General features: G+C 38.8%; 1 protein-coding gene across 2 annotated transcripts in view; it reads left to right on the top strand.

The window, feature by feature from the left end:
- LOC114646536 (transforming growth factor beta activator LRRC33-like) overlaps positions 1-22,316 on the top strand; it is a 51,818-nt gene that overhangs the window by 7,841 nt on the left and 21,661 nt on the right. The window contains exon 1 of one of the 2 annotated variants that reach the window (XM_028794762.2): positions 17,528-17,715. The exons of the other annotated variant lie outside the window; for it this stretch is intronic. The gene's annotated coding sequence lies outside the window, so the exon portion shown is untranslated. Of the gene's footprint in view, positions 1-17,527; positions 17,716-22,316 lie in introns of those variants that run through there. 2 annotated transcript variants of the gene reach the window in all.

Genomic DNA, 22,316 nt, shown 5'->3' with positions numbered 1-22,316 from the left:
CATATGTAAATACACACTTTATAAAGTGGCTCAGGTTGTGCAATATTATAACTGCATATCAAGTTTACAGTGAGGTTATTGTACTAATAAGTACAAATAGTTCTACAAGGAGCACTTGATGGACTGATTGAGTGCGTTTATAGTTCTTGGGATGAAACTGTTTCTGAACCACGAGGTCAGTACAGGAAAGGCTCTGAAGTGTTTGCTGATTGACAGCAGTTCAATAGACAGCATGGCTGAGGCAGCGTGTGCTTGATGCTGTATACCAATAATTCTCTGCTGTAGATCTGTGATTCCCCACTCAGATACAGTGTTATAAATACTCAGAGAGGTGCAGTGAGAGTAATATGGAAAAAGATGATCCGCTGTGGCAACCCCTAACGGGAACAGCTGAAAGAAGAAAAAGAAGGTGCAGTGAGAGTAACAATGCTAAAGCAGCTATGGTATTTGGAATACTTTGGCTATTCCCTAGAACATTATATTGTGACAGGTTAATTACAATCAGATGCATTAAACTAATAAACAATATGCAGTTAGTTTCAGTGTATACGATAAAGCCGCGTCAGGGATGTGGATCTAAAGAAAGGGTAACCACACAGGAACAGTAGCACTGCTTTGACGCTGGGTGCCACCAGTCTGCAAAACAGAGCGGAGAACTTGTGTACGCCAGGGAATGAGCTACCGTAGAAATGTGCGTGGCTTTACTCCAAGTTTAGGTTTTATACATCGCGATCTGAGCGTGGAAACGTTCGTATGTAACATTTTTGTGCGTACGCACTGTTTATACATGAGGCCACAGTTCTTTTGCCAGTGACCCTGTGGCCTGAAACCTTTGGTTGTGACTGTAAACTGGATTAAATAGGTCCAGAAATAAACAGATGAATGGATGACAATAATAATAATAATAAAATCCCCAGGGCATCCAGACTATCATTGCTTTCTGATAGCTATAAAAACTTGGCTTCAAATTCTAACCTGTCGTGAAAAGTTCATTCTCCCTTTGAAAGTGTTGTTTATTTCTACATCCCAAACTACAGTATAACCAGAAGGGGGTGTTATCTCACTCAAAACTCAGTTTAAAAAAAAAACAGTATTTAGATAATAAGCAGTAAAATATCTCTTCCACATCCTTTAGTTAAAATATATACCTAGAAAGAGGAGCCCCGCTCACCTTCTTTTCTTTTAACTGTTAATCGCTTACTATCAAAGTTGGGCTAGTTACTCAAAGAAAGTACAAATTAATAATTACTTCTCTCAACTTAAGATGGTAATACTTTTCTCATTACATCCTTGAAAAAAGTAATAACATACATTGCTTTCTAAACCCACTTAGATACTGTATCTATCAATGGGAAAGTACAAGGATGACACCCCTTTGCTGTTCAGTTTTGCGATAATAACTAATAATGGTCAACATGCATTTAGCAGTTAAACAACTACACGACATTACTTAAATTAGCATTGTGTCATTTCAAATATTTGAACAATTAGTAGAGTTCTTTAGTTCATAAAAATAAAACTGATTTGTAATCATAGAATTAATAAATGGTAAAATAATTGCTAGTTTAGCAGCCAGCAGACAAGAGCACTTATGATTGTGCTGAGCTATCTGCAGTGCTTCTTGTGTGATACAATCGATATTGCTGTGTCTGTGCCTCTCCTGTCTCTGTGCTCTTTATACTATGAAAAAGTAAGTGAGGATCAAAACAATGCTTTTACATTTTGTAAAGACTGAGCTAACCTAGCTGTATACAGAATTCAAATTTTTTGCAAGAAATTTAAAAAGATTATGGCATTTTCATTTGATAGGATATCAAAAACTTTTTTGCCTCTGTAATCTTTGATCAAAAGACTGCACATGATAATAATCAAAAATATTAACAGAGCTATAATACACTTAATTTAAATGCTCCTGGGCATATACTGTGGTTCATTTTATTCCATCTTCCTTAAACTAGAATTCTCTCCATTATTCTTTCAATGCATTGCAAAAGTGAAAAACTGCTGTCTTCCAAAGTAAAAATACAAATCTTTCCATCTTAATTAAAACAAAATCAACCTTAACACAATCCAGAAGTAATGTCATAAAATAATATACATCTATGGAACAAATCTGACAGTATAATAAAATGCAACCTCTACATGTGTGTGAAAAAGTATGCAAGAACAGGGCAAGTGAGGCAGAGGATATGAATTGGGTAGCACGATGGGAAGTGGAATGCCTATCCAATTAAGATATTTATGACATTTGCATATTATGTGCTTAGAAACATGTATAACGCAAGTAAAGAAATTCTAGTTAAGTCAGCTACAATAATGTGATTACAAATATGTAATCTGTGATGCATTGCACTACTTTTATTATTTGCAAATGTAATTAGATTACAGTAGGGTATTATTTTCTACTTTGTTGCCCCCAAATCTACTTACAATCGGTTCAGGGAAGTCTATCAGGAGAAAAACAACAGATTGTTTCTTTTGAAAGTCTATTTTTATTCTTTATCTGAATTACACTGGAGCAGACGCTGCAAGCAGAGGGCTGGACTGAGTGCACTGAAGGAACAGCAAAGCAACTGTTCCGTTGTGAAATGATCATCTTCTTTATTTCCTGGTGGTACAGTTTTCCTCCACATGTTGGAGCGTATTTCTCTTCCTGAAACATACTCTTTGTCTTATACTGTTTTTCAGTGCAGTTCAAGATAAACATAAACAATCAAAACAATCAAAATTTTCACTTGTGTGTGTTTGGCGTGGGTGTGTGTTCCACCTACAGTGGACCAGCACCCTGTACAAGATATTGTTCCTGCCTTATGCCTTATGCTAGCTGAGATAGGCTCTAATCCCCCGGGCCCTGGTCTGGATTAAGTGTGTTAGAAAATGACATGATATGACATTTCCAAACCTCACTGATATTTCAAAACTTCAACACTGTAAACCTGATCATGGGAGCAAAGCCTCCACTCCATATACACTCACTCAGCAAATTATTAGGGTTCAAACCATCAGAAAGGCTACAGTAACTCATATAAAACCATCTTCAAAGGCACAACATTTCAAACCTTGCAGTAGATGGGTTACAACAACAGAAGATCATGTTGGGTTTCATTCTTGTTAGCCAAGAACAGAAATATGAAGCTACAGTAGGCACAGGCTCACCAAAACTCAACAGATGAAGGCTGGAAAACCATAGCCTTGTCTGATGTATCTTGATTTCTGTCGAGGCACATAGATGGTAGGGTCTTTTTCACAAACAGCATGAATCCTTGCATTCAACCTGCCTTGTGTCAACAGTCAGTCAATGCTGGTCGTGGTGGTGTAATAGTATCAGCCATGTTTTCTTGGCACACTTTGGGCCTGTTAATATCAATAAATCATCAGCTGAATACTACGGCCTAACTGAGTATTGTTGCTGACCATGTACATCCCTTCATGGCCAAAATGTAACCATCTTCTAATGGTTATTTCCAGCATGATAATACACCATGTCACAAAGCAAAAATTATCTCAAATTGAACATAACAAAGAGTTCAGTGTTCTTTAGTGGTTTTCCCAGTCACCAGAACAGAATCCAATTGAACACCTTTGGGATGTGGTAGAATGGGAGATGATGAATGGGTAACTGACAAATCTGCAGAAATTGTGTGATGCAATCATGGACCAGAATCGTAAAAGGAATGTTTCCAAAATCTTGTGGAATCCATGCCATGAAGAATTAAGGCAGTTTTTGAGAGCCACATGAGGCCCTTCCCAGTATTAGTAGAGCATTCCTAAGAATTTTCTCAATGAATGAACTTTGGTAACACTTACAGAGCAACCAAAAATGCATCATCTGCCACAAAAATGGCCATGCTCACAGACCATACCAACAGCCCAATCATTGTGCCAGTATGTTGATAGACTACAACGCAAACACAACCAAGTTAGGTCACCTCTTGACTCTAAATTGATTTATATGAATGAATGTGATGAGTTAGTGTGCCATAAATGAACTGACTCTTCATTCAAAGTTTGCTTCTAATTTATAATGAAACTAGCTGTCCCCCGTGGCTCTGCCCATGTAGTAGTGAAACAGGACAGTGAGGAGGGCCCTGCCCGGCTCCCTACTCCTGACGTCACATTTCCCCCTCCCCTCGGCCCACAGCCTCTGTCTCGGATTAGCACGAATATATCGCTCCTGCAAGCGAAGTATGATTCTTAGATTGATGAGAGAAGTCGCAAAATCAACCAGAATGTTCAAGCAAATTCTAGAAAAAAAACCTGATCTAAATCTGTTAAGTAGTTCTCTCGTTCGTTAACTAAGCGGAGTTATGGTTATTTCCCGAGGCTGGCAGGTGAGTGAGAAGGTCCCTGCACACCTCTCCGCGGCCCACAGCGTCTCTCTCAGATTAGCACAAATAAATCAGTACATTTTATAAATTATAGAAAAAAACTAAATCTAAATCCGTTAAATAGTTAAAAGTGAACAGACAGACAGACGTTGGATTTTATATATATAGAGAAGATGGTTGGAAAGGATCATGGAATACAAGGGAGAGATTACTACATGAAGTAATCATGAAGAAGCAATAATCAAATACTCATGTCTAAAACTCTGATTACACTTTCTTTCTGCCAGTAACCTTTTGTCCTGACTCACTCTCTGACTTCAGATTTAATGGTTCTCATTGCTGACTATCCATTTCTTCCTCATTGTTGATGTAATTTTGGGGAAATTACTAAAGTCAATTCTGACATGCACTACAAAATTCTGGGAAAACCTTAGTAAAGTTCCATAGAATCTCTGAGTGTCAGTCTATATATATAAAAAAAACAGATACCATAATCATTACAGATTTGCTTGCTTGCCACTTCAAGAAGGAGACGTCTATTTCCGACCTTTGTGCTGAAGACGTTGGGCTCTATCCCTGCTATGTTTCCAAAAATCTTCACTTACTTTGGTACCCTGCTAAGAATTTACTCTTTACGTAGCAGTCTGTTTGTTTCTGTGTGTTTCTTGCCATGATGGGGTTTCCTTAAATGTGTTTGTTTAGCTGGTTCTTGTTTAATTCTTGTTAGGGGACATACCAATAAACAATGAAGGTATTTGAGAACAGTGGGTTTTTTGTAATGATTTTAATGTAAGGTCTTCATTTTGACAGAGTTCAATCTTGATTTTTTTAAAGATGTGCCTGCTGATAAGTTTAAAGCCAAAGTGAAGCAGAACTAAAATTGTGGAACAAGCTAACTATCTGTGGTTACTCTTTGCATCATACTGTAGGATGCAACATGTTGTTTCTTCACTATTAACTGGGTTGGTTCTCGTTCACAAACGGTGGTAGCTAGAAGTGAGGAGTGGCAGGGAGGATAACTGCTGTCAAAATAAACCTTTTAAACTCTTTGTTAGTGATGCAGAAGGAAGTATTCTGTTGACTATGGAGATAAAACACATGAAGTATACTTTTTATACAACATACCATCACAAATACATAAAACAATCAATGTAAATAACTAAAGTGACCAATCTTAATTATCTTAATAAAGAACACATGGCAAGTGATTATGGTATGCTACCATTCAAAAAAGGAAATACTTGAGATGAACTTGAGATGAAAAGTAAGGGCTTAGCTGCATTATTACAGTCTCACATAATTTTATTTGTAATTACGTTGCTCTTGTTAATGACAATGTGTGAAACCAAGAGTACTCATATTTATATTATTTTAGGCTGATTTCATGAAATATATATAACTGCACAGATGGTGTGAAGGGAAAGATGTGGAACATGTTATTCTTCCGTGAAGCAAAAGAGCAATAAATCACCTCTGCCGTAATGCATGTTGTCAGAATAATTCATTCTATCAGTCAAGGGTTCCTAGAGCTGCAGTGTAAATGAATCTGCCTTGAATACTGCCTAACTAACAGGAGCAGGTGAACAACTTTCCTGGACTATATAAAAGAATTATTACTTTATAACACATACTGTATCTAGATTAAACAGTATCCATCACTTCATTCATCCATTTCTGATTTCATCACAGAATTGCAAAGAGTTAAAGCCTATCCAGGTAGCCCAAGGAGCTAACCAAACCTAAATTAGGTGCCAGTTCATCACAGGGCACACTCACCTATACACACTTCTTCACTCACTTCAATCAGCAATCAGCCCAAGATAAGTAGTAAACTAAACTACTCAGGGTAATGCAGGGAGGAATGTGTAAATGAGACATAGAGTGTTACTATGCTAGAGACTGAACCGCTCAACTCCCACTAAACAGAATTCTATGGAAACCCCAGTTTTGCCCTTTTAAGTTAATTGATGACCCCCTGGCAGCAATTGTAAATCAGAGGTGGGTTGTGTCCCCATGCACAATCAGAGGAGCGGTTTGCCCATTACAAAGGGGGAAATCTATCATGCAGCACTGTCGATCGCTTGAGCGACCCACCTCCAGCCACTTACAACCCAAAGTGCTATTATAAGTATGATAATCTTGCCTGGAGAGGTGTGCGATTGAAAACATTTTACATTTAAAAAATAGTTACCTGGTTCTGTTGCAACAGTCTGAAACACTTACAACTCATTCAATATCATACTGAATCTCACAAAGGAATATTCAATTATTCTAACAGAACCTTTCATCTGGAAGAAAAGTGCATTTTATTCTACTGATTCTACTTTTTATTAGTTAATTTTCCCTTTTTAGTGTTAATTGTTTTATACTGAGTTATCTTGTTCTGATCCCTTTTGTTATTTTGGTAGTTTTTCTCAACAAGGTAATTACAATACATGTCATCTACAAGTATCTGGGGTGAATGCAGGAGTGTAGGCCTCGGTGGGGCCTCTTTTAGAAATATTGGATGTTTACTTTTTTCATCTGCTCGCTACTCTTCCATTTTTCTGTCATGGTCTTTAGACATTTTTGTTTTGATATTTTGGCTTGTTTTGATCTAGGATTTGACATTTACATTTATTTATTTGGGTGACACCTTTATCCAAGGCAACTTACAACAATTGTGACACAACTGGTTACATTTCTTTTCTTTTTCCTACTGGAGCACTGGCAGGTGAAGTAACTTTCTCAGGGTCACATATTGTCAGTAGCAGGATATGAACTCACAACCTCAGGTTTTGAAGTCCAGAGCCTTAACCACTACACCATATTTTGGGTTTAATTTTGCTTAGATTTGGGATTTTTTAAAATTCCGTATGTTTTGTTATTTTTGGACTTTTTCTTTATTCTTATCTGTTTTTTAAAATTCTTTATTTTCTGTTATTGTGCATTTGTTGGGTATTTTGCTTGTTTTTGTTTAACTTACTAAATTAATTTAAAACTTGATAGGTTGGTCTTTTAGGCCAGGCTCTGATGGGTTCCCTTTCAGTTTTTGGGCATTACCTGTTCAGGCCTTAGGGTTGAATCCTAATACTGACAGACTGTCTGAATTTGATATTTTTCTATTTGGTTTTGTTTTGCTTTCAGTTACATTCTTACTTGGGATTAGAGTTTTTCAGAGTATTACTCTTGAGTTTCTGCTACTTTTTAAATAACAGGACATGCTACTAAAGCTAAAACTAACAGTGATGATGGCTGAACTCCATCATCCTAATTGTTAGAGTAGCAAGGATTTGTTTAAATAGCAGAAATCTAAATGTTGTATCATCAACCTACTTCCCAGAAGCAGGTCTGTTCCTTTTTAAAACTCGCTAAGCTGTGTGTAAGCATTTAGCATTTAACTCTGTGAAACCATAAGTGAAAATAACAGAGCTGTTGTAACATTGCACAAGCTCTTTTGTCTGAATGAAGTTTGAACATTTCTTATTTCTTAGAAGGCATTTTGCTCCATATTGCTATTTCTCACAATGGACTTAGTGGATGTCTTGTCTGGTCTTGTTGTGCACAATGAAGTGTTTAACAAATAAAGTATGAGTTCTTGCTACCATACTGTTCTGTCAGAAAACTAACAAAGGTAATCTTTTAGAGAACCAGGGCAACATTAGGCAGAAAAGGATCCGAATCAAAGTGTGAGACAAAACTGAGATCAGAAATGAGACAGAAAGTGAAAAATGAAAAAATATTTTAATAAAAGGTTTGAAAGAGGTTTTCAATTTGCAGATTGGATCAGGAAGTGCACTTACAGCTGACCTGTTAACCTATCATGCCAATCACCAACAGGTCATGACCCCTGAGGCCACTTCTCAGTCAAAATGGGATGTGGATCTAACAACTTGTTAGGAAAATAGTAGTGATTGTTAAGAAATCAAAATTGCAGACCAAATGATCCAAAAAAATAATCTAATAATAATATTAGGAGAATCCAAAACAAATGCTAGAATTGAATTCTCTGGCTCAGACAACACCACAAAATGAGTCCAAAATCAAGCCTTACCGTGCAAAAAAAGTCATAAAAATATTACAGTCGAGAGAGGATGTGCAATATCGTTATTTTTTTAAATTGTTTCCTCGAGATAACAGACAAATTTTATCGAGATGTTGAGAAAAAGAAAAATTGTTTTCTTGAGATAATGGAATCATTTTATCGCGATCTCGAGAAACAAAACGTAACCTTTGCTCCTGGCATCAGGCCCACTTAGATTGCGACGCCTATACAGCTGAAGCTTTGCTAATCGTCTTCTTAAATGATGGACACTAACGTTATTATTTTCTAAACTAAGGCATAAACATATTTCAGCCTGTGTCAGCCCTTGATTGAACAAAAATGTGACGCGCTGATCAATACAATTCTGCTCTTCTGCCATTTCAAACAGGACATGGCTTCAAAAAACTAAACATTAATCGTTTGATATAATTATTTCATAATTTTGAGAAAACAAGATATTTTGTTTTATTGAGATCTCGATAAAATTAGTCCATTATCTCGAGGAAGCAATTTAAAAAAAATAACGATATTGCACGTCCTCTCTCAGCTTCCATACAAAAACCCAAATTATAATGCTTATCAATAAGACTAGTGGTTACACAGAGTCATGATCATGTGGCTTTATTGTGATTTATTGCATGGATCTTTGTCACATAGGGGTATGAAATCAGGGCAGAGATTGTAAAAAAAAGCACTCTGAGGTCTTTGCCGACATTGAATTGTTCATCTTATTTGCAACATATATCACTTCTGTACAGAAGTATTGTTTTAATTACTGAATATAAATATAGGTTTTAAAATTTGATGATCAGTAATTGTAGTCATAATTTTACCACGTATGATAAGGAAAACTGACAAAAAGCTCTAGCCACAAAATGAATCGTTTATTAATGAGATCTACTATAATTATTTAAGTAAATCAGCAAATAAATAAATAATGTTTAGAAAACTATCAAAACAAAAATGATTCAAAATAAAATAATTCAAAGCAGCAAGGTCAAGAACAAAATTCCAAATTTCTAAATACAGAGAAAACAACAAAACAAATGTATTAAGCTGGAGTTGACAAACTATTAATAACTGTTATGAAACTATGTTTTTGGATTCTAGAATTAATCTTTTTGCATTTTTTTAATCTATATTTTTGTTATATTTGATCATTTTCTTGGACAGGTCACCACCACCTTGCCTTCCTTTCCCCCTCACTGTTTGTTTAATTGCTGGCTATGATGCTGTTGTTGGTCTCGTGGTTGACACCAATGCTGGTTAAGATGTCATCACCTCTGCAACTATGTAACTAGTATCGCTAGTGTTCAAAGTTCTGTGTTAAAACAACACAAAAAATCTTATTAGTTTTTTAGAAAACTTCTGTGCAGATAGTAAGGAAACTTTGGCAGCATCAATTTTTTTTTATATTTTGTGCTCTGACAAACAGCTCCCTGTCTACTGGTTAAAACTCAGCCTGTTTTTCCAAGTTCTGTTTTGTCTTTCTCACTCAGTAATTAATTTCCTAGGCCCTTTTTCTTTCTCACAAAACCTTTTAGAGGAGTATATCCTCTGCTGACAATAATAACAAAGCCAGAATTTTGAAAATTCAAAAACTGTTAATAACAGGTGTGAACCACCGGGGCACGTACATCCACCCTAACCCAACACAGACAGGCAGACACAAGTTTGCCACACAACACACGCTTTTATTTACAGGTGGGAGCGCTTTCTCTTCTCCCCACAGCACAGTACATAGCCACAGCAATATAACAAAGTAAACACAGTTCCTTCTCTTTGCTAGTCCTTCCATCTCCACTTATCTTCAATGAGCTTCTTTCACCTCCTCCTGACTCTGGCTCCTCGAATGGAGTGAGGCAGCTCCTTTTATTCAGCACTTGGGAGTGCTCCAGTGGCTCATCATGATTAGCTGGAACCACTCACAGGTGTGGTGGAAGTCGAATATAGGGCTCTGCAGCTCCCCCTGGCGGCCCCCACGGAACCCAACAGGGCTGCACCAAACTCCAGATCCTGGCGTGTTCTGTAGGAATCCATGGTGCCACAGTGTCCCAGGTGAGGTAGTGCCTCGCAGGTGCTCTCTCCCCAAGTCCTTCCATCCAGTTGGCGTCCTGGCTGGGTATTGGCCAAGGCCGCCCATCACAAGGGCCAAAAATCACAAAACTTGTATATCAAAATCTATGGAAATTATCAAAAGATCAAAGGACAAAACAAAAATGAAGAGAGCAAAAAGGAGCAGAAGAACATAAAACAAAGGTTAATGCCACAGCACTTAAGCAGTAGCAGCAGGTGCATAACACAGCAATCTGGTGCTGCTGTTTAGGCTATTGACAGCACTTGAGGTCAACCACCAAAGCTGGGGGCACACTCCACAATTTAGGAACATAGATAAGTAAGAAGCAAAGAGCGTCAACAAAACTAATTGTTATTATTAGTTAATTTTATACAGTTTTGTGCCTTTCCTTTTGTATTTTTTAGAGATCTATCTGTTTTTAAAACAGAACTTTTAGCACTTTCCCAAAATAACATTTTGGATTGCTCACAGGCACTGTTATTTTGTGGTAGGAGTGTCAGCTGTTAAGCAACTCTCCCAGAGTTCTGCAGGAGGGCCTTATGTGTTTAATCATCAGCATGACCTTCAAGTTCCGGTGTATGCGATTCTAAGTTATTTATGCTTTAGATAAAAATGCATTACATGCAAATTCTATGTATCTTTCTGAACTTGGTATTCTGACTTTCTTTTCAATGAATGATTTCGAATTCTTGTCTTGGCAAAACATTGGTTTGCTTTTTTCGTATTGACCTCTGCTCACATTTACATTTACATTTCTTTGTTTAGCAGATGCTTTACCCAAAGTGACTTACAAAGGAGGTCAACACCCATCAGCCTAGGAGACTGCTTGGGAAACAAGTGTTACAGGACAAGGGTATAATATTGATCATCATAAATGAAGAGCTCAGATTATAAAATCTAACAGCTAACATCAGTTAGATAGAAACTTGCCAAACAAGACAGTCTTCAAATGCTGCTTAAACACTGAGTTTGGTTGAAGGTGGGCAGCTAGCAGCTACACTTGAAAAGATTCTGGACTGAAATTTGATACCACACAGTGGTGGCATCATCAGAATATAATCATCAGACCACCTGAGTGGTCAAAAAGGAGCACAGGACATCAAAAGGGTCTCCATATAATAAGGTGCAAACCCATAGACTACTCTGCTGGTGAGCATCCAGGATTTGAACTTAATACATGGCACTGCAGGAAGTTAGTGAGGTAATCTAAAGAGAGGTCATAATTTTTGACCACATTTTATCAAATGATCCTAAACTTAAAATCATTTTCACTGTCTGTTGTTGAGAATGAATACAAACAAGAGGAAAACAAAAACAATTAACAATAACAAAAGATAAAAATTGAATAACAAAAGATTAAGTTTGAAGAAGGGGCCTGAGTTGCCTCGAAAGCTTGCATATTGTAATCTTTTTAGTTAGCCAATAAAAGGTGTCATTTTGCTTGGCTTTTCTCTACATTCATAATGGCTAACACGGTACAACACCCTAGTACTACAATAACAAAATTAAATGCAGAAATAGAACTAATGCAAAACATCTCAGAAATGCAGAAAAAAATAGGAATAATAATAATAATAAATTATTATTATTATTATTATAAGTAGTAGTAGTATTAAGAACATTTATTAAAGAATTTGTTAGGATGTGCATAAACATATTCCTGCCAGTGCCTCACAGCACAAAGACAGAAGCCAGTGGAGAGGAGTGCTGAACCCCTCCATATTTTGAGACAATTGGAGTGGTTCAGTCTTTGTAAATGCTGGACTGGTGAATGGAATCAGGCTGGACAAAGTATAACCACTTTTGAACTGTACAAAAAATGTTTTAGCTTTAACCTGTCATGCAAGGGTGTCTGAGGATCACCTTACAGACTCAACTGAAGTATGTGGTACCATCCCACGACAAGAGGGTGTTCTGTTGCCTAGGTATTGTCTCTTCCTCCACAGCTCCAAGAAGATGCTGAATTAGTGCAACTGACCCTACACTGATTGCCCAGTTAAGACCCCCCCCCCTTATGGTCGCCCCCGAAAGGAGGTTGTCAGTTTTGGACCTACCGCAGCACAGAGCTCCCAAGCCAGACAGACTCTGCAGAACAACTTCAGTTATGAAAGTCTAAATACAACTTCCTTGTGGCAGTTTTTAACTCTTTTATTTTATATCTGTTTCTTTACAACATGCTTTTTTTGTTTATTTGGATTGCCTTGCATTAGAGTATGACTGACCCGTCTGACCTGCTGAAAATGGTCCAGCAGCTGGCCGATCAAGTGAACCAGCTATGGGTGCAGGTTTCAACTCAACAAGTCAACCTTGATAAAGCAGAAGCATGCCGCTAGGCAACTGATGCACACCACATGGGAAGAGGCCTAGGCCCAGTTCAAGTGCTAGTTCCCATGCACCTATGAGACAATGTGGAGACGTACCTGTTCATTTTTGAGCACACTGGGAGGGCTGCCCTGCAATTAGCTGCTTCTCTTAGCCCCTTTTTCTAGTGCAGTGTGTATATTACGATATAGAAGCACACACTGCTGCAGACTGCCCAACTTTAAAACAGGATGCTGGCATGCTATGGGCTAACGCCTATCTTACAGGCTCAGTGTTGATGAGGCCATAAGCCTGAGCAGCCAACACGAGCACAGGCATTTGACTTGTAATGGAATTGTTGGCTGCTTATTTTCTGGTCCTTGTACACTTGGAGCACCTAGTCTGCCCAGTGTGGAGACCATCCTGATTGGACATAGAAGGCTTGATGAAAATAATAGAAAACCACCACAGTGTGCTGCAGTAGGAGAATCCAGAGGATAGAAGGTGCTCCTAGATCAGTGTTTCCCAAACTTGGTCCTGGTGACCCCTGTGGTTGCAGGTTTTTGTTCCAAACAGATTCCTAATCAGTGACAACACCTGATAGCACTGATCTCATTTAATTAACTGGTATTTTTTTCTCTTATTCTACATTCAGAAAAGCATAGCAGCGTGATTTTTACATTTATAAGACATTTAGAAATATTTCTGTTTTTTCTATAGATTTAAATGCTTCACTCTCTTGTTGATTTCATTATATTTTGCACTTTCTCTGTGTAGTTTTTCCCCTTCGTTGTATCTTATTAATGACAATTAAAATGAGCAGAGCAGACATGCAGGCAAACAACACTGAATAATCAAAGGCTGTTACTTTAGCATTAGACCCACTGATTAGTAAATAATGGATTACTTAAACAATTAGAACACCTTGAAAAGTAGAATGAAAATCAAGATGAAAATATTGTTAAAAAGAAAAAAAATACATTATTCCTATATAACTGCTTGGTACATTTTAATATATTTTGATTTTTTTTTTACCAAAATTAGTTTTCTAATGTCTGTATTGTTCCCAAAACACAGAACTTGGGAAATAACACATCACTTAATTATCCCAGGAGTCCAATTAAAAACAAAAGTTGGTTGGAACAAAAACCTGCAGCCACAGGGGGTCCCCAGGACCGAGTTTGGGAAACACTGTCCTAGACAGTCTGAGTGCAAGAGCCCAACTCCTCACTGAAGGAGACAGAGCCCTCACCCCAAAGAAGACAGCATTTTCCAGCTAAAGATCACTGATACTGGTGTGGGTAACTGGGGCGTGTCTTAACCAACTGCTCAAGACTCAACAACCCCATGGACTGTGAATGGGCTCATGGAGACAAGTATTGTTGTGTGGCCATGCCTAAACCTCTCACTCTTCCCTTTTCAGGCAAAGCTCATTTGATTTGACATCCCATCTGTGCCCTCTTCAACTCTGGCAGCAACACTACCTTGTCCAATGGCCAATTTGTTCTGTCACAACAGTATGATGGTAGGCAAGCCAGGTTTATCTGTACACATGGTGAGACCCGCCATTATCCCAACACTACCTGTTGCCTTTATGGACAGGGAGTACTTCGGAGGCCGTGGCTAGTGGTTGGGCCACAGCACCCTTACACCATTATACTGGGTCAAGATTAGCTGCAAAGTAAAGACAACCAGGACCTGCTGTGACTGAATGGAAAGCTGAGCCTAGCCATGGACAGAAACTGACTGCCACATGGTGATAACCCACCACGCAAGCATGCAGGTAAGGGTGTGGCTATCCAGAATTACATGCCCAACTTCAGCTTTGTGACACTGATGTGTCAGCAGCACTGGCAGTGCTCCCAAACCCCGATCCAGAAACATCAGCTTGAGCCACGCCTGATCCCACTGCCTCCCTACAACTTTGGTTTTGTTCCCCATCCACCTCGTTGAATTGTGAGAAGTGGTATGATAATTTCCTGAAGTTCGCAGGGAATTTTCTGGCTTCGGTAAACGTTAAACCTACCAGTGACTCCATGCTACCCAAGCCCACTTCATACTTGATAATGATCTATTATATTGGGTGGCACACCATCAGTGCTAGCTCCTTGTCCCATGTGCTTATTGGTGAGATATATGCAACTTGGCACACACCCACCTGTTTGGAGCTCATTTAGGAGTAGAAAAAACAGTTGAGTGAACCATGGGACACTTTGACTGGCCAGGTATGCATGAAGAGGTGAGCTATTCTTGCATGTCCAGTCTGTAATTCCAAATAACCTAAATTCCCCAACAGGTCTGGGCACCTCTTTCCTCCATGATTATTGACATCCTGTTCAAGTGGATCAGCATGGACACTGTCGGACTGCTAGAACCCTTGACATATGATCACAAATATATACTTGTCCATGTGGATTATGCAACACACTCCCCAGAGACAATTCCCCTGAGCGTGGCAAATACAAAAACAATTGCCTGGGAACTAATGTGGTCTTTGCACATGTCAGCATGACCAAACAAGTCCTCATGGACCAAGGGCTGCCTTTTATGTTGAGAACCTTGAGGGAGGTTGCCAAGTTGCTACGCATCGCTCATCTCAAAACCACCTTTAACCATACCTGGATGGACAGCCTAGTTGATTGTTTCAATCAAACACTCAAGCAGATGTTGAGGAGGGTGGTGCAAGCAGATGGGAAAGACTTCTGTCCCTCATTTTGCTTGCCTTCTGGTTGGTACCATAGGCATCCACAGGTTTCTCGCTTTTTGAGCTCCCTTATGTGATGCAGCCCCAGGGATTGTGCAATTTTATACAAGAGAGTTGGGAGGAGGGAGCAATGGCTTGCTCCTGTGACATTATCAAAATGTCATGGATTTATGCGACTGCTTCAAGAGATTTCAGCCCCCTGTTAAAGAACATTTGAAAGCAGCACTATGCTCATAGACCCACTGTACAGCTGGGCTCCAGCCTTCATGAGTTCCATCCAGAGTAATGGTTCTTATCCAGACATCCCATTCCAAGCTCCTGGCCCACTGGTAAGAGCCATATGTTGTCCAGGAGCAAAAGGGGCTGGTTGATAATTTAATTTACCAGCCTGATAGGCATCCCCGAGAATGTATTTACAATGTAACCTTCCTCAAGCCCTGACATAACATAGAGGAGAGCACCCCCTCCTCACATAGAGGAGCTTTTTGGGGACACCTAAAAACTTAACTTTGGGGACAACCTTAACCCTTGGCAGAGTAAGGAACTGGAATCCACCAACCTCCCCAACTCTGACAGACCATGATAGATAGGGAATGTTTGTACCGCCTCCCAGAGCTAAAAAGGTAGAGGTCAAACTGAAGATATGATGCATGCTAGACCTGGGTGTCATTGAAGACAGCCATAACACCTGGTCTAAGCAGGACAGAAGTTGACGCTTTAGCAATGGCTCTCGTTGGCTTAACCAAGTGTTCTGGTTTGATGCCCAGCCCATGCTGAGGATGGATTCCTGGAACTCTTGGGCAGCACCTGGTACCTTCCCACCCTTGATATGACAAAGGGCTATTGACAGATCCCCTTGACAGACTCTGCAAAAGAAAAGACTGCATTCAGCACCCTCAGAGAACACTGAGAGTACCGTGTCAAACAAAATCTTGAATGTTTGGTTAGCTACCTAGCAAGGCGTTAACAAACCTGAACTTAGCCTGTGTTATTGAAAAGACATATACCGGTACATTAATTTCTCTTCAAAAACTGCCTAAATTAATAAAATCATTTTGGAGAATACAACAAACCAAAAAAGACTTTAAGCAATTTGCTTGTCAGTTCTTGTATTCCCTTTTTCAAATATCTCAGTAGTAATTACTGTATAAACCTAATTAATTGTTTTAGTGATAGTTTTACTTGAGTTATGGGATAATGTTTTTAGGAGGCAACCATTGTTCATTCTTTACATGGTTTATAAGTTACACTGGATAAAAATCTTTGAATAAGTAAATAAAATGTTAATATATTGACGATTGGCATTCTTGCGTTTGTAAAAATAAATGGAATGAAATTAAAAACAGAATTTCATGATATGAAACGTCAGAACATTAGAAAAAAACAAAAACAGGCCCCCGCATAGAACTGACCTAATGAGAGAGTGAGAGATGACACGTAAAGTGAATGGCTGCGTACAGAGCTACTACACTGAAAGCCCTGGTTGGCATATAAGGACTACAGTGTTGTCAGTTTCTGAATTTATTTCAGTTTGTGGCCAACGATGTTGCCTTTGTGTTGTAACACATTCTACTTCCAGATGCTGCATTAGCTACAAACCTCATGTTAATATTGAAACCATGAGCAAAAAGGGCACCTCCATAAGCTGAGAAAGGATTTCAAGAAAATTTCACAAGCACATACCAACAAACTTGCTTCTAATGGCATATTTGTTTATAAAATCACTTAATAGTTTCTTGCAGCCAGCTGGAAAGACTGATGAATGCATTTCTTGCAAGCAGTGTTGTAATTTTTTTTTTTTTTAGAATTATTGGGTTAAGCAATTGAAAATGTAACATGGTAGCTCCTGCTGTAGACATGAATTAAAATGATAGATAGATAGATAGATAGATAGATAGATAGATAGATAGATAGATAGATAGATAGATAGATAGATAGATAGATATCTGAAAAGGCAGTATACAAGACAGACCGACAGAGAGAATGACAGATAGATATGTTAGCTGTCTCTTACAGGCTGAATTTTTTTTTCCGATTTGAGATGAAGACGTTAGCTGTGTGACACTTCAGCTATTTTGACAGTTCATGTGACTGAGCTTCCGCTGTTTGCAGCTTCCGCAAAATGATAATTTAATCTTAGAAGAAAGAAAAAGCGCAAAGAACAGCGAACTCGAGCAAAGCCGTGTCTTGCAAGAGAGCTCCTGAATTCATTGCACCTGCCGCCGGCTTCAGAGACACGATGGTCCGCGGCGGGCTCGCCGACGCCTCGCAGTCGACCCCCGTAAGTGCACTAGACGTTCGCCGGCTCGACTCGGCTCCGAGCACGCGCGCGCACGCTTTGCCTTTCGTCCGCTGATTGCATGGGCGCACTTGTTGTGTATTCCACGCGTCTCCCTAAACTGCACGGTGTGCTTTCAAAGGATCGAGTAGCGGGCGCAGTCACCAAAAACACAGTTCGCCATGGAGCGTTGCGGCTCATTGGATAACGAGCGAGTGGACCAGGAGGCGGCGCCATGGTGGCCTCGTTAGGCGACGGTCCGCCCCGCGGTTCTCTGGAGCAGAGCCGCAGCTCAGTGAATGAAGCAGCACGTTTTTTAAAAGGCTTGTGGCTACGGCACTGTGCGGTTAAAACGGTTAAAGCAGGAAAACAGATAAGGATCTTCTTCATGCTAGTGTTTAGAGGTTTCTCTCTCGTTTCGCCGAGTTCATCGGAGACGTTTTTTCATGGTTAGAAGCTAGAGGGACACTTTTGTTTTGCTCGACACTTTCTAAATTGTTAACGGCCCGCATTTCTTCTCGTAATACATTGAGCTGTTGTCTAAAAACGCATGCTAAGGGAGAGAGAGAGAAAATCCGCTGAAACTCCTAAAATCATAAGTTGAAAAGGAAACGAGACTTTCGGTTTACCTTCTCTTTACTGGAACTGCTTGCCGAATAGTCATTTGATGCAAATATCTTGTCAATTAAAATAATAACTGCCTCACAATGACTATTCGGGTTGGACAGACAGAAGTCTTTCTGTTTAGCAGCCCAGCTTCTGAGATCACCGCAGGTGTTAGAAACACCTGATCACGGTGCCACAAGGTGCACTTATTTTGCAAATTGTATTAAAATGAAAAAGCTTAACAAGGAATTAGGAACAATTACCAGCTTCGAGTGTAGTGCAGTGATATTCTAGGAGAATGTATGTGGATTCACATCCTGGTCACTATATATGTGAAGGTTGCATGTTTTCTCCTTGTACTAAGCTTTTTTTTCCCATGTCGTGAAGATCTGCAGGTTAGGTTGATTGGTAACTCTGAGCACGACCTGTGTGAGTGAGGGTGGCCAGCGGTGGACTGCCACTCTGTTCATGGTTGGTTCTTGCATTGCACCCATGGCTCAAGCTTGTTTGACAAAGAGTGGATGGATTATAAGGCATAAACATCTTTGATATTTGTTTTTGAAAAATGAACATGTAAAGAATAAGGAGAGAAATTGGGTGCTTGATAGTCAGGTGTTAAGTAATAAATAAGTGTACAATTCCAGTTTAGTGACTTTCACTGCAAGTTTATGCAAATTTTATAAATTATTAAACAAATTAAATTTTTAATAAGACTTTATATAGTAATGGTCATGTGTGCTGCAGAATTTTTCACCTTTTTATGTAAAAAGTAAACTGGAGTTGTTGATCTCCCTGAGCAAGAGATGATTATTTCATGAAGAACTTTCAGGGGATTTTGTGTCCCTGCAGCATCTGAAGGTTTTTTTTACTCAACCTTAATATTTCAACCAGTTCTGAATCGGTCAGTGCTGGGCTACCCCGTTTGGACAAAACAGCATTCTATCACCTACTGTACGTTTCTTGTATGCTAACAGTTGCAAACACTTTCTCCCCAGATTTGCTGAGAGTTCCACATGATTAACCAACAGTATAACTACACGGACGTGCAAAGGGATATGCAAGTGTTGCTTGTGGTCAGAGTGGAGTTCGTTTAATTACCTTGGTAAATTGTTATGAGAAGTGCCTCTCTTTAATTGACCAAAAGTGTTCAGAATGAAACAACTATTTCAATAAAAAGAGAATTGTAGCACTGCTTGTGTAGAATGTGGTCCCGGTTCCTGTTACTGTACACAAAAAGTACACAAAAACGTTAGGTGGACATTTTTAAAAGTGTCGACAAATAAGGAGCTTACCGTCACCAGACTAATTGGATAGTATTCTTTATCATAAGTAAAAAAAGAGATAAAGGTTTTTCCCATGATTGGAGTAAATTCATTTGTGAATAACCTTTACTCTTTTCCTTTTGCAGATGACATTTTAATGAACCCCTTTTGCTGACTCCATTTTTTATCAAATGTGATCAGTTTCCATGTTTTATGATGTACTGATCAGTGGTCAGTCTTTATTTTATGTTGTATGTTTTATGGTAGCGATGCATGACACTGTTATGATTCTGGTTTCTTTTAATTTTTTTCTAGCTTACAAGTTGATAGTATGCCCATTTTCTGTACCATTAAGTGTTTTCTAGCATTAGGTTTTTTTCTTTTATTATTTTGGCTTAATTTTAGTAATGTTTATTTTCATTACTGTTTTGACATTGCCATTTTGTTCAATCAGCTGAGGCGAGCCCATGTCACTCCTTTAGATCACTCAATTGGTTCCCTGTCGTGGCACATATTAAGTTTATATCCTTGATCTTGGCCTACAGAGTAGACAACAGCTCAGGACTTATACAAGTATGTGCTATTTAATGTCCACAATACAGTCTGAAATAGGGAGTTAGACAATTTGGACATTGTGTGAACACCAGCTTATATACAGTATTTAGCAGAGCTATATGGGATACTGTAAGTGTACCTGTTTTGACTAAATACAAAGAGATCTGCTACAACATTCCGGAGACACATGACACACAAAATTGGGGGCTGCTACTTGCAAGTCGAAGCATACACTGTTAATACACTAATTATTTTATTTGTAAGTAGGGATAGTTGACATTAAAATAACAATAGAAAGTACAGTGCTGTACTGGCAGCGCAATCACTTTATACTGTATACAAAAGGCATACATCTGCTGCATACGAGAAGCTGTTGCGTTCACTACATCCAGTTATGTCCGGTATATTCCATTCTTCAATCAGGATTTCTGAACTGTTGTAGCCGTATAGAGCCATGGATGTATATGTGGCCAGATGTTACCAAAACAGATGTTATGCAGTGTATAACTGTATATATGCAGACAATTGTGAGGTCCTACATTACATCTTACCCACTCAGCCCTTCTGGTGAACGGCATCTGGTGGTGGCTCCTCTGTGCAGCATCAAATCTCAGTCCAGACTGTTTTCATGGACAGCTCATTACTGGTGGAACAAGCTGCCCACTGCCAATATTCTGACTCCTTCAATGTGTTAAAGAAGTGTTTGGAGACTTTTTTCACTTTTGTTTAGTGAATTTCTGTCTAACTGATCGTTTTGTAACCAAAGAATTGTAACTCACTTGTATTTTGTTCTGAGTTCTTCACTTGTGTTGATCAATTTTGTAACCTTGTCCTGTAACATTTGTTCCCAAACAGTCAGCCAGACTGATGTTTATTCAATTATGTGGACCTTTTTTGTATTTCTCTTTGGATAAAAGCATCTGCTAAACAAATAATGTAAATGTAAATTTTGGTTCCTGTCGCATGACTGCAGTCGCTGCCTCCAAATATGCTTAATATAAAAATAACAGGATTGCAAAACGTCTGCCATATCTACTTACCTTGAGTGAATTAATCTGAGACACCAGCAACTGATCAGTTGATCACTCAGTTAGTCTTCATTCTGTATAACAGCTTTAACAGAATACATCACAGCAACGTGCAGTAGTGTATAAGTGCAAAATTGTAAAATACTGTATAGACAATAGTGCAAAAGAGTATTTTTCAAATGAAATAATTTGAGCAAGACAACAAACACAGTAGAGCCTACTTACATATGATGTATATGAAGTGGTAGTACATGGGTGGAGATTATTTGTATTAGAGGACAAAACAGAAGAATCAGAATCAGAAGCCATCATACAGAGGAGCCAGATAAGGAATAGCATTGCAGATAAATGTTTTTGACTTTGACTTTGTTTTTACAAGACCTTTCCCTCATTTTCTCCTTAAAAAAACTTGTCATTTTGACTAGTAATAGGGTTGGTGTGGAAGGAGTTCTAAGGGGTCTGTGTTATTTAAGATCTCTCATAATGTGTCAGTACTGCCAGTGATAGGAAGACTTTGAACATTCACTTTTGAAAAGGGGATGAAGATATTCAATCAGTCCATCTGAATCCTCTCCTGGCTTTTACAGGTAGACAATGAATAGCAAACCAACTTGCTATATTGTAGTCTGATATGGAAACTACACAGTGGTAAGCCACAAGGCCCCACAACCAGTGGTTAAAATGTCTAAATTCCCCCAAGAAGTGGAAACAACGTAAAGTTAAAGAAAAAAATTGTGTTTAGAGGACAGGTGAGGGTGAACAGGCAAAATAAACACAGTAAAATACAATCGTCACATGAAAAGCACAACACCGGAGTTGTAGTCAATGAAAAGGCTGTGACTAGAAAGTTGTAATGCCATCTTGGTCACAATACTCTTAACTTTAAAATCCTGGAAATTAGGGGGAAATGCACTTAGTACTGAATTCAGCACACATTTATTTACAGAAAGAGTTGTGGCACTTTGGAACAAACTACCGAGATATGCAGTTGAAACAGAAATCTTGACAACCTTTTAGAAGTTTCTGGATGAGATGTTGATTCAGATAATCAAATGAGCTGGATGGATTGAATGGTCTCTTCTCGTTTGTCAAATGTCTTGTGTTCTAACTGCCGCAAACAAAGTCTTTTTGAGAGGAGAGGTCTAAAGCTAGG

This window comes from Erpetoichthys calabaricus, chromosome 2 (genome assembly GCF_900747795.2).
Source record: "Erpetoichthys calabaricus chromosome 2, fErpCal1.3, whole genome shotgun sequence".
NCBI lineage: Eukaryota > Metazoa > Chordata > Cladistia > Polypteriformes > Polypteridae > Erpetoichthys > Erpetoichthys calabaricus.
Note: the sequence above shows the minus strand (reverse complement) of the source record. Positions and strands in the feature narration are given on the sequence as shown.